The following is a 12326-nucleotide window of genomic DNA, read 5'->3' on the forward strand; positions in this document are numbered from 1 at the left end:
GGTGGGCATTAATCTGTATAGGGGCATCTTTGGGATAACATACAGGGTGGAAACACTTTGATTTTTTAATATTAAGGAAGGAAGACCTTATGTCTAGTATGTATGTATGTCCAGCAGGTGGTCACCCGGAAACTATATATATGTATATATATATATATATATATATATATATATATATATATATATAAAGCTCAATGCGTGTGTGTGTATATTTGTATGTGTGTATGTCCGGGATAGGCATCTGCACCGTCGCAGCTACAGCCACAAAATTTTGCACAGTCACACGTCTGGACCCCAAGAGCGTCATAGGCTATGTCGTGAGGCGAAATTTTAACCCTGCGCGTTCCATTTCACCAAACAATTTTGCCTATTATTCTTATCATTTCTATGGTGTTATCGTCCTTCTGTAAAGCTGGAAATAACACAATTTATTACCGTGCCAACACAGACCACCCTCTGACACAGACTGCAGGGGGAGCCCAGTATCACACAGGATAGGATTAGATACATGGCTCAGCAGTCAGTATCACACAGGATAGGATTCGATACACAGCTCAGCAGTCAGTATCACACAGGATAGGAATAGATACACGGCTCAGCAGACAGTATCACACAGGATAGGATTAGATACACAGCTCAGCAGTCAGTATCACACAAGATAGGAATAGATACATGGCTCAGCAGACAGTATCACACAGGATAGGATTGGATATACAGCTCAGCACACAGTATCACACAGAATCGTATTAGATAGACGGCTCAGCAGACAGTATCACACAGAATAGGATTAGATACACGTCTGAGCAGTCAGTATCACACAGGATGGGATTAGATACATGGCTCAGCAGTCAATATCACACAGGATAGGATTAGATACACAGCTGAGCAGTCAGTAACACATGATAGGATTAGGTACACGGCTCAGCAGTCAGTATCACACAGGATAGGGTTAGATACACGGCTCAGCAGACGGTATCACACAGGATAGGATTAGATACACTGCTCAGCAGTCAGTATCACACAGGATAGGATTAGATACACGGAGGAGCAGTCAGTAACACACAATAGGATTAGATACACAGCTCAGCAGAAAGTATCACACAGGAGAGGATTAGGTACACAGCTCAGCAGACATTATCACACAGGATAGGGTTAGATACACAGCTCAGAAACAGGATGTGCCAAAGGAGAGGACATTTTCATTCCAAGAATTCCACTCATTCCATCTGATTTGTTTTTTATTTTAAACGCCTCTAGTTTTCATTTCAACTGCTATTTGCAATGTCCATTAACAATGCTCAGGGACAGTCCTTGAAAGTAGTAGGGATCGATTTGCAATCTCCATGCTTTTCTCATGGTCAACTTTACGTGATCTGTTCAAGAGTTGAAACTGCCCAAAATCTGATCATCTTTGCACCGAAAGGAAAAACCAAAAATGTTGTTTATCAAAAGGCTCTTGAATGAGTTGAAAATAAAATACTATCAATACTTGGGTAATCATTTAGTTAATTTGTGTTGCAAATCTGCAGTGTTGAATATATGATGTGAAATGTTTTTATGTGCAATATAATCATCATAACTTGTTATAACTATCCACAGTTGGTTACTATGCCCAGGCAATGCCAGGCTCTTCAGCTAGTGTGTATATATATATATATATAGTATATAAACATGTTTTATAATTATGTAATGCTAATAATATAATCATAAATAATAATATATACTATAAAAATATAATAAATTGTGATAATATTGGTAATAATACTATATTGTATATTTATTGCATTATAATATATTGTACATACAGTATATATAATTGTGTATTATATTTGTAATATTTATAATATACTACTCATATGACATATATAATAATAATATAATAATATAGATATAGATTTTTTCTATATTGGCTTTTATCATGGCAGACAGAGATATGTGTGAGACTGAGGAGGTCGGCGGAGCCTTTCTAAATGAAATAATGCGCATTATTAGTAGGTACCGCTGACACTTATAGACGTTTCTTTTTTCTTCCTTACAGTGACCACAGATCTCATTAATACAGTGGAATCCCGGTAATAAGGACTTACGGGCGCAGAGCGCTCCATCCTGGATAACGTCAGCCGCTCTTAGTGGACCGATATAGAAGGTAATGAGAGTATGTGCCTGTGATATTATTTACCGCGCTATCATCATTGAATTATAGGCATGTATCATTTCAGTTACTGTATATAGGTTTGGTATACTGTATAACTGGTTACACATATAATCGCATATGGTGTCTCCTATTTAGGACCTCATTTACAAAAACAATAAGGCTGTTGCCCCTAGCAACCAATCACATCGCAGCTTTCATTTTGCCACAGCTGTTTATGAACTGAAAACTGAGCTCTGATTGGTTGCTATGGCCCTAATTGGCGGTTTTGCTGAATGAGGCCTTGTTGTGCCTTCTGCAGGGCCTGAGGGGGATGAGATGTGACTCCCATGTTCAGCTCCCTCTACACACAGTAGATGCCATGTGTGTTACATAGCCAGCATTTGTGCCTAACAGCTGCAGCCAGAGCTGAACTCTGACTGCTGCTAATCACTTAGATACCGCTGTCAATCTCTGATAATGGCTTTTAAATGGATCAGTTGACCATGCATGGTGCCTAGCGATGAGGTTGAGGGGTACTGATGGGCTACCATTAGAGCCAGGGGCCAGCTGAAGGACCACTCGGCTCATCTTGGTATTCCCGTGAAGTGCAGAGCTGTATATTAGACCCTGCTTTTTCCTAGGTACTGCAATATTTTGGTATACATATCTAAAAAAAATATATAGAAATTATAATGTACCCAGACCCAGTTAAAAATAAAGACATAAAAAAATAAATGTTTTTGTTATCGCCGTGATCTTAAGGCTATGCGCCCACGTTGCTTTTTTGAAGCAGAATATTCCTGAGCGGAAACGCACACCCTCTTCCCGGGAAAACGCATGCGTTTTATGAAGCGCTTTTGTAAGCGGTTTTGACGCTTTTGTTAAGCGTTTTAGCATGCGTTTTCCTAAGCGCTTTTGCAATACAGTTGTATGTATGTGGAAACGCACGCATTTCCGCAAAATTAATGAACATGCTGCGTTATTTCAGCTAAGCGTTTCCACAGCGGAAAAAAACGCACCATTAGCCCAACATGTGCGGATTCAATTATCATTACATGGGATGCTTTTCTTAAGCGTTTCCGCGGCAGAAACGCACGTCTAAAAGCGCTGCGGAAACGCTTAAAAAAAAGCAACGTGGGCGCACAGCCTAAAACTGCAATCTATCAATATATATAATTAATTATACCGCTTGGTAAACACCAAAAAGAGAAAAAAAAAATCTAAACTTCAAAATTGTGGGATTTTTTGGTCACCACTTCCCTTAAAAAATGCAATAAAAAGCAAATTAAAATATTGTACCTGCCCCAAATTGGTATCAATAAAAAAACGCTGTCTAAGCATGCAAAAAAAGACAAGCTCTCAGACAGCTCCACCAACAAAAAATAAAAAGGATGCGGGTCTCTAAAAAAAAGAATGATTCTGAATTTTGTTAAAAAAATGTTTCATTATTCAAGTAGAAAAAAGTTGATGCCAGTTTGTTATCACCTTAATCAAACTAATCAGATTTGCCACAGAATGAACACTGCAAAAAACAATGGCAGAATTTTTTTTTTTTTCATCATTTCATACCAATCTGACTTTTTTTTACCCGTTTCTCAGTCCAACGAATGGTGTCATTCAAAACTACAGCTTGTCCTGCAAATAACAAGCCTTCGTACGTCCATGTCAAAGGAAAAATGAAGAAGTTATTGCTGTTGGGAAGAATAAAAGGAAGGGAAAAAAAAGAAAGGGCAAAATCAAAATATTCCATGGTTATTAGGCGTTAAAGAACTGGAAACCCCCTGTGCAGACTAAGGCTGTGTGCACACGCTGAGGTTTTTGCTGCAGATCCGCTGCGGTTTTGGCCGCTGCGGATCTGCAGCAGTTCTGCAGACAGTGTGCAGTAGCATGTAAATCTATGGGATTTACATTCTGCTGTGCACATGCTGTGGATTTTTAACTGCGGAAAAGCTGCAGTTTTGAATCCGCAGAAAGAAATGACATGTCACTTCTTTTCTGCAGATTTTGCTGCGGTTTACCATCTCCTCCATTGTAGAGGTGATAAACCGCAGGCCAATCTGCGGGTAAAACCGCTGGTCATTTTACCTGCGGTTCCGCAGATACAAATCCACAGACCAATCCGCAGCGTGTGCACATGGCCTAACCGCCTGACCCGCGGTGAACTGACAGCGTGGGAAAATGTTCAGGAACTTTCCCACGCTAATCAGTTCATCTCCGGTCAGGCGAGGAGGCAGCTTCTCAGTCATTCCTCCGTGGTTTACAGCCGAGCCGGTCACATTAGCACCGCTCACGGTTGTAAACTATTTAACCCCTTGAGATGGATTGTAGCGTGGGACATGACTGTACGGTGGACAGGTATGGGATATTGTTGCTTTTTATTTTAGATTTTTTACAGGAGAATGATGGCTTTGATTGGATTGGGAGTTAAATAAAGATGGAAAAAATGTTTTTATTTATTTCATTAAAAGTCTTTATTCTTAATGTCTGTGTGTGTTTTTTTAACCCTTTCAGACTAGTAGATTAGTAATGGATAGGTGTCTTATTGATATCTCTCCATTATTAACCAGGCTTAATGTCACCTTACAATAGCAAGTTGACATTAACCCCTTATTACCCCATATGCCACCCGCTACAGGGCAATGGGAAGAGAGAGGATAAGTGCCAGAATTGGCGCATCTCACAGATGCGCCTTTTCTGGGGTGGCTAGGGGCAGATTTTTTTTAGCCGGGGGGGCCAATAACAGTGGTCCCGCTCTAGGCTATTAATATCTGCACTCAGTCACTGGCTTTCCCTCTCTAGCTGAGAAAATTGCGCAGGAGCACCTATTCTATGTGTATACATGTATTTGTTGCTGTCTTTTCAAAGGACACCGGTGCGTAAAAATTGAACAGCATGATTTTTTTCTCGCATCCATTGACTTGCATAGGTGAGTCTTGTCCGAGAATCGCAGCAAAACGCAGCATGCTGCGATTTTTTTTCTCAGTCCAATTTCGGCTCAGAAAAAAATCGCAAATGCGATGTCACCTGTTGAATAAGATTGGTCTGAGTGCAATCCGATTTTTTATCGGATTGTACTCGTCCGTATTTCTCGCCAGTAAGCATAAGCCCTAAGCTTATATCTATTGCTCAGTTTCACTGCATAATTGGCATTTTGGGGATGAGAGATTCCTTATAAAGGGGTTGTCTGGCCTTAGGCTAGAAGTCCGCAGTCACTCTTTGTGCCTGCAGACATATGAGTTCTCACAGTGTGCGCTGTCAGATTCTCCAGCATCAGGAACGGGTAGTCATGTGACTGCAAGTATGCGATTTGCATACTTCCGGCCACATTCCAACTAGACGTGTCAGGCCTTGCTCAATTCACCTGCACATCTAGTCGGCATGTGACCACATGAATGCAAATCGTCAACTTGCAGTCATGTGTCCGCCAGCTGAGAATCCTGACAGTGTGGACACTGCGTTCTGCGAGGAACATAGAGTGACTGCAAACTTGGACTCCTAGCCTGGACATTTCCTTTAAGGTCATCATAACGTTTAACCATCCACTATTTTTACCCACTTTTTGCACTTTCTGCCGCTTACTTCTTTAATTCCAGTCCTTCCATCCGCCTCATATGTACCTGTCTTGCACAGACAGCCTGACAGTCGTCTCGTCGAGGATCCATACGGATTTCTTCCCTCCTATGACATTCTTGACTGCGATAAGTGTTATTTGATACGTTCGATCAGATGCAAGTATTGAAAAGTCAATTGTGCTTTTAGAGACAAACACTTGAGAAACGGGTTCGAGATATTGCATTGACCAAATTATTGAAGTATTGGATTCCAGCGTCGGTGCGGTGGAGCATGTAACACTTAACCACCGCTCTCCATCAGCAGAGGTTGTCGATCACCCGGAGCACGAATCCTTCATGTAGTTGCTCCAATCGACTGATAGCGGAATAGCGAAAGGCGCTGAGCGTGACACACTGTAACGACAGCTCAGACGCTGCTAGGTTTCATATTCTTAACCAAGTAGCAAGTTTTCTCTGTGTATGATGTGAAAATAAATCTCCGGCCTTAAGTAAATGTGTACATTAAGAGGCCCCATAAGGGATGTCTTCTGGGTTGGACGCTTTCCAAGCCAAGGCAAAATCCATCTCGTGTTACCCAAGATGTAGCTGTTGCTCGTTACAGAACCACAGTATGTGATTGCCTTTTTTTTTTTTCCGGCGAGTCTTCCAGCATTTTCTTGGATTGTAGGTGTAGCAGAGCTGAGCTCTAACCACATATTAGGCCTCATTCAGATGTCCGCCTTCCCATACATATTCTGTCCGCCTTCCCATACATATTCTGTCCGCCATGGGTCAACCATGCACCTATCATAGTGCATGGGGGGCTGTTCACGTGTCCGAGTATTTTTGCGGGCCGCTTGTCACACTATGTCCATTTTTGATAAGCCTCTTTGGGTCCATGGAAATCAAGGATGTCATCCACGTGCAATGAATGAGCTTTTTATTTTTGGTATTGCAGTGGGTAAGATAGAGATGAGCGAATCGATTTGCAGTCCAGCGGCTAGGTAGGTATTACATGGCTGCCTTTTGGGAGTGGGGAGAGTCCTCTTCTCCCTGTCAGCATCCCCAACGCCTTTTCTGATTCGCTGGTGCAATGTTACGGTTGCAGCGCAATACACACATGACCCTAATCCAAAATTTGGGATGTCGGCAGGCCGGTGGTGGTTCTCACAGCCCGCATCCAGCAGCCACGGAATACTGACCCAGCCGCCGGACCGGTGTCCTTCAAATTTATTCGCTAATCTCTAGTAAGGTAAAATTTGCTAATTTTGACTTATTTATTTTGGCGTGCGGAAAAATCGCTGACGCTAAAACGGAAACAAGGACCAAACACTGATGCCAATCCGATCCGGATCATTCATTGATTAAAAACGGTCTGTTTTTTTTTTTCATTTACGCAAAAAATCCTTGATTTCTCAATGAAGCCTCAGACTATGTTCACACTTTCCATTTTGATTTTGGGGTTTTTTTTGTAACTTTTTTTTTAATGCAAATAAAAAGCTATAAGATTTCAGAAATCTCATGCACACAAGTGTTTTTACTGACTGCAGCGTTTTTTTTAATTCTGCAGCATCAATTCATTCTGTGATTTTTGCAGAGTTTTTTCACCCATGGAAAGAAATGATAGAGCGCAAGAATGCAATAAAATGTTTTTGGTGAATATCTTTTTCAGATCTGTACTGTAGGCAAATCACCCAACTAATCACAGCAAACAAATGCAGCAAAAACGCTGAAAAACGGGTATTTTTACTGCCAGGAGAGCAGGGTTTTTTGCTGCAAAAATGCAGCGTGTGAACATAGCCTAACTATCCTAGGAAAAAGCACAATTTCTGACCCAAAATTTAAAGAGTTCACAAACGATTAGTATGCACGTCTATGTGGGATCGGACAGTATTGAGTTAAAAGGGAATGAAAAACATGGGTCTTTTTTTTCCCATAAACAATAATAGTGACCTGGCAGTATGATTCACCCAGGTCAGTAAGTTTATGGCCATAACAAACGTGCACAGTTTTTTTTTATATATATACTTGGTTAAAAAAAAAGATTAAAAAAAAAAAATCGTACGTGTCGTGACTTGATTTTTTTTATTATTTTTGTTGGTAAATTTTTGGATAATTGATATTCTGATTGCTTTTAATTACACTTTTTGAAAAGGGGTACGTTGACCGAAAAAGGGGTTTATTTAATTTTTTTTTTTTTTTGCTTTTATGTCGTTTATTGTATGGATTAATTATATTCATAGATCAGACATTTACAAACATGGCAATACCAAATATATCTAATATTATTTTATTTTAATTTTGTTTTCCATTTTAGATCAGGAAAAAAAAGTTGGAAATTCAGACTTTTAGGTGTATTTCTTATTTTTTTAAAAACTTTCTTTTTACAATATGATTTATATTTTTCAGCCCCTATAGGGAGCTTGAACCTGTGATTGTTTGATCGCGTATATTATGTACCTCAGTACTGCTTGATAGATATGCGCCAATGTTTTCTCACACTATGACTGATATATAATGGCCCCATTTCCTACAGATGAATAGTAATGCCGGTTGCGTTGTGTCTTCTTGATGATAAATGTGTGATCCACTGAACTGAGCATGCACGTACCCGCTGGGAATTAAGAGCCTTGTTGAGATGTATTCAGCCTGACAAGACCTGGCAGCTCCGTTGGCACAGAAGGGGTGGCTTGATTAAGCCCCATAGCCGCAGAAGCACCAGAAAGGGTCTCTGCAGACCTCGCCCATGCGTGGCTTCCGTTCTTTGCTGCTCTGTAAAGAATTTGACCCGGCACGAAGCTTTATCCTGCAAAAGAATGACACAAAAGACAACTGTTTGGTCTGTGTTTATACAGAGGCGGTGGGAAGCTTGTCCGCTGTGTAGGAATTAGGGTCAGCACAAAAGGCAAGGAATGTCACAAATGAGCATTCGTCTCCACTTCTTAATGAACTGGAGTGTCCCATTAACCATACGGTGGGATGGTGGAAAAATAAGGCAAAGGAAGAATGTGGGTATTGACCATAGTCACAAACGGCATTAATCATGGAGAAAGCCCATTGTAGCTGACCGTACAAAACTTGAGGAATGCCTACTGACAGCAACATGGAACTTGGGTACTGCCTATTGTTACTGTCACGTCGGCGGCGGCGGTAGCCGCCCCAGCAGCGGCGGGGCCCGCTGCCGCCTATACTCACCAGCGCCTGCCACGCCGCACTGTGTCCGCCTCCTCCTCCTCGTTCCCCTCTGCCTCTGCCCAGCGCGTGCCTGCTTCATGCGGGCGCCTTAGGCCGCGGGCACGCGCCCTGCAGGTTTCTTAACCATGCAGCGCCGCCCGGAAGCCTGAGCGCCCAATCAGCCGGCAGCACTGGGCTCTATCAGGCGTCTCCAACATGGTGGAAACACCTGATTATCGTGTGCCTTTCCCGTGCGATATCCTGGCCAAGTGTTTAGGGGTTTCCCCTTTTCACTCTCCGTGCTGTACTCTGTGCCTCCGTCCTGTACTCCAGTGACCGTCCTGTACCCTGTGCCTCCGTCCTGTACCCTGTGCCTCCGTCCTGTACTCCGTGTCTCCGTCCTGTACTCCGTGTCTCCGTCCTGTACTCCGTGCCTCCGTCCTATACTCCAGTGCCCAGTCCTGTACTCCGTGTCTCTGTCCTACACTCCAGTGCTCAGTCCTGGCCCCCGTGTCTCTGTCCTGTACTCCAGAACCCAGTACTCCGTGTCACCGTTCTATACTCCGTTCTGCATTCCATTCTCTGTCCTGTACCTCTCACTCAGTCCTTTGAGCCGCCCCTCTTGGTTCTAGCAGTCGCGGCATCTGTCTTCCGAGGGTCTGCCCCTAACGGCCCCTGTATAGGGGTCGGCACCACCTGGCGCGCTCGCCCCCGTGAGCTCCAGTGCCGTGATCCAGAGGGTCCACTCTCAGACGTAACCTTCCTGGTCGTCACAGTCACTGACAACAAGGAGCTTGGGTACTCCCTATTGTCACTGACAACAAGGAACCTGGGTACTGCCTATTGTCACTGACAACAAGGAACCTGGGTACTGCCCATTGTTACTGACAACAAGGAACCTGGGTACTGCCCATTGTCACTGACAACAAGGAACCTGGGTACAGCTTATTGTCACTGACAACAAGGAACCTGGGTACTGCCCATTGTTACTGACAACAAGGAACCTGGGTACTGCCCATTGTTACTGACAACAAGGAACCTGGGTACTGCCCATTGTCACTGACAACAAGGAACCTGGGTACTGCTCATTGTCACTGACGACAAGGAACCTGGGTACCCTCCATTGTCACTGACAGCAAGGAACCTGGGTACTGCCCATTGTCACTGACAACAAGGAACCTGGGTACAGCTTATTGTCACTGACAACAAGGAACCTGGGTACTGCCCATTGTTACTGACAACAAGGAACCTGGGTACTGCCCATTGTTACTGACAACAAGGAACCTGGGTACTGCCTATTGTCACTGACAACAAGGAACCAGGGTACTGCCCATTGTCACTGACAACAAGGAACCTGAGTACTGCTCATTGTCACTGACGACAAGGAACCTGGGTACCCTCCATTGTCACTGACAGCAAGGAACCTGGGTACTGCCCGTTGTCACTGACAACAAGGAACCTGGGTACAGCTTATTGTCACTGACAACAAGGAACCTGGGTACTGCCCATTGTTACTGACAACAAGGAACCTGGGTACTGCCCATTGTTACTGACAACAAGGAACCTGGGTACTGCCCATTGTCACTGACAACAAGGAACCTGAGTACTGCCCATTGTCACTGACAACTAGGAACCTGGGTACCCTCCATTGTCACTGACAGCAAGGAACCTGGGTACTGCCCATTGTCACTGACAACAAGGAACCTGGGTACAGCTTATTGTCACTGACCACAAGGAACCTGGGTACTGCCCATTGTCACTGACAACAAGGAACCTGGGTACTGCCCATTGTTACTGACAACAAGGAACCTGGGTACTGCCCATTGTTACTGACAACAAGGAACCTGGGTACTGCCCATTGTCACTGACAACAAGGAACCTGAGTACTGCTCATTGTCACTGACGACAAGGAACCTGGGTACTGCCCATTGTCACTGACAGCAAGGAACCTGGGTACTGCCCATTGTCACTGACAACAAGGAACCTGGGTACAGCTTATTGTCACTGACAACAAGGAACCTGGGTACTGCCCATTGTCACTGACAACAAGGAACCTGGGCACTGCCCATTGTCACTCACAACAAGTAACTTGATTAATGCTCACTAAGAGCAAGGAACCTGGGTACTGCCATTGTCCCTGAAATCATGAATAGGCCTTTAATGCCAGTTATCACTGACAGGAATGTTCATGACATGAGTAGTCTCCAGTGTCACCAACAGCAAGGGACATGGGTACTGCCAATTGTCTCTGACGAGATGACATAGTTATAAATTACAATTTTTTTTTTTATGCAGAAGTAGCGCCACCTCAGTCTACAGGCATTGTCTGGCATCACACTTCAACCCATTCACTTGAATAAGGATTGACTTCAGTACGAATCCCAGCCAATGAACATTGAGGGCTCCATTTCTAGAGGAAAACACTAAGACAGATCCCTTCTTTTTCATTCTGGGTAACCTCATTAAAATATCAGTCCAACCAGGGGTAATATTGTTCCCAATTATGCCCCAGACAACAGTAGTGGTTGTCCCCCTCATGGTTCTGATAAGCTACAGCCTCATACATTCATGTGATTACTCAGTTGTGGTGGGCCTGTCTGGTCATGGCCTTTCACTCACCGGCTTATTGCCCAAATGGTTATTCCACCTAAAGCTTTGTTAAGCCTTACCATACCGATGTGGTGATGGTAACCACTGCCTTTCACTTACATGGAAACCATGTGAATATTTAAGTATAGGCCCTAAGAATCACTCCCTTTGGTTGTCCCAAAGAACCCCGACCTAATGTAGAGGAGCCTTGCTGTACTTATCTGGACATATTTGTCTCAGACTTGGACTATATCTACTAAAGCTTCACCATGGTTGGTAGTGTGGTCCTCACCTATTGAAATTTTGCTCATACTGTAGGTAATCTCTGTTATATACAGAGGTGAACTGTACTTTTTCCACTATGGAGAATTTCCTCTAAAACATTTCTAGATTTATGGAAAGTACAAGGAGTTCTTCTCCTCGGAGGGATGCTCCACAGACCGGTCCGGTGCCCAGACGCTCCTTTATTGCTGGGGCTATGGATGTTTCTTGGATTTATGGTTCTCATGTTCAGTTCAGTGTCAGGTCATGTCAGAATACAGTAAGTGATGAGTTTCCCAGTTGTCTTGGCACCAATTTCTCAAGAATGAAAAGCAAGAAAATGAAGTTCAGCCATAGACGTAGCACATTAAAAATAAAAAGTCTATGTTAATAAGTTTTACAGTGCTGTTTTTTGTAAAAGATTATATAAGCTGGTGTGCAGGTCTGGGCCAGAGCATACCAATCATTTCTGAGACAGTGTACAGCAGAGTTGCTTATGTGCAGTTTGCGTTGGACAATTTTTTTTTTTTTTTTAATTTTGCAAATTTTTTCTTGCGCACTATAATGACTAATTTTTGTGACTATGTGTTCTTTGCATGATGGAGTGCACCTAGACC

The 12326-nt window shown here is 43.2% G+C and overlaps 1 protein-coding gene across 1 annotated transcript in view; it reads left to right on the plus strand.

Annotated features, from left to right (window-relative positions):
• KLHL29 (kelch like family member 29) overlaps positions 1–12326 on the plus strand; it is a 1048894-nt gene that overhangs the window by 157582 nt on the left and 878986 nt on the right. Inside the window, exon 2 of the mRNA XM_073568302.1 lies at positions 2039–2146. The gene's annotated coding sequence lies outside the window, so the exon portion shown is untranslated. The remainder of the gene's footprint in view (positions 1–2038; positions 2147–12326) is intronic.

Source organism: Dendrobates tinctorius, unplaced genomic scaffold, assembly GCF_039654945.1.
Source record: "Dendrobates tinctorius isolate UK_male_01 unplaced genomic scaffold, ASM3965494v1 ptg000021l, whole genome shotgun sequence".
NCBI lineage: Eukaryota > Metazoa > Chordata > Amphibia > Anura > Dendrobatidae > Dendrobates > Dendrobates tinctorius.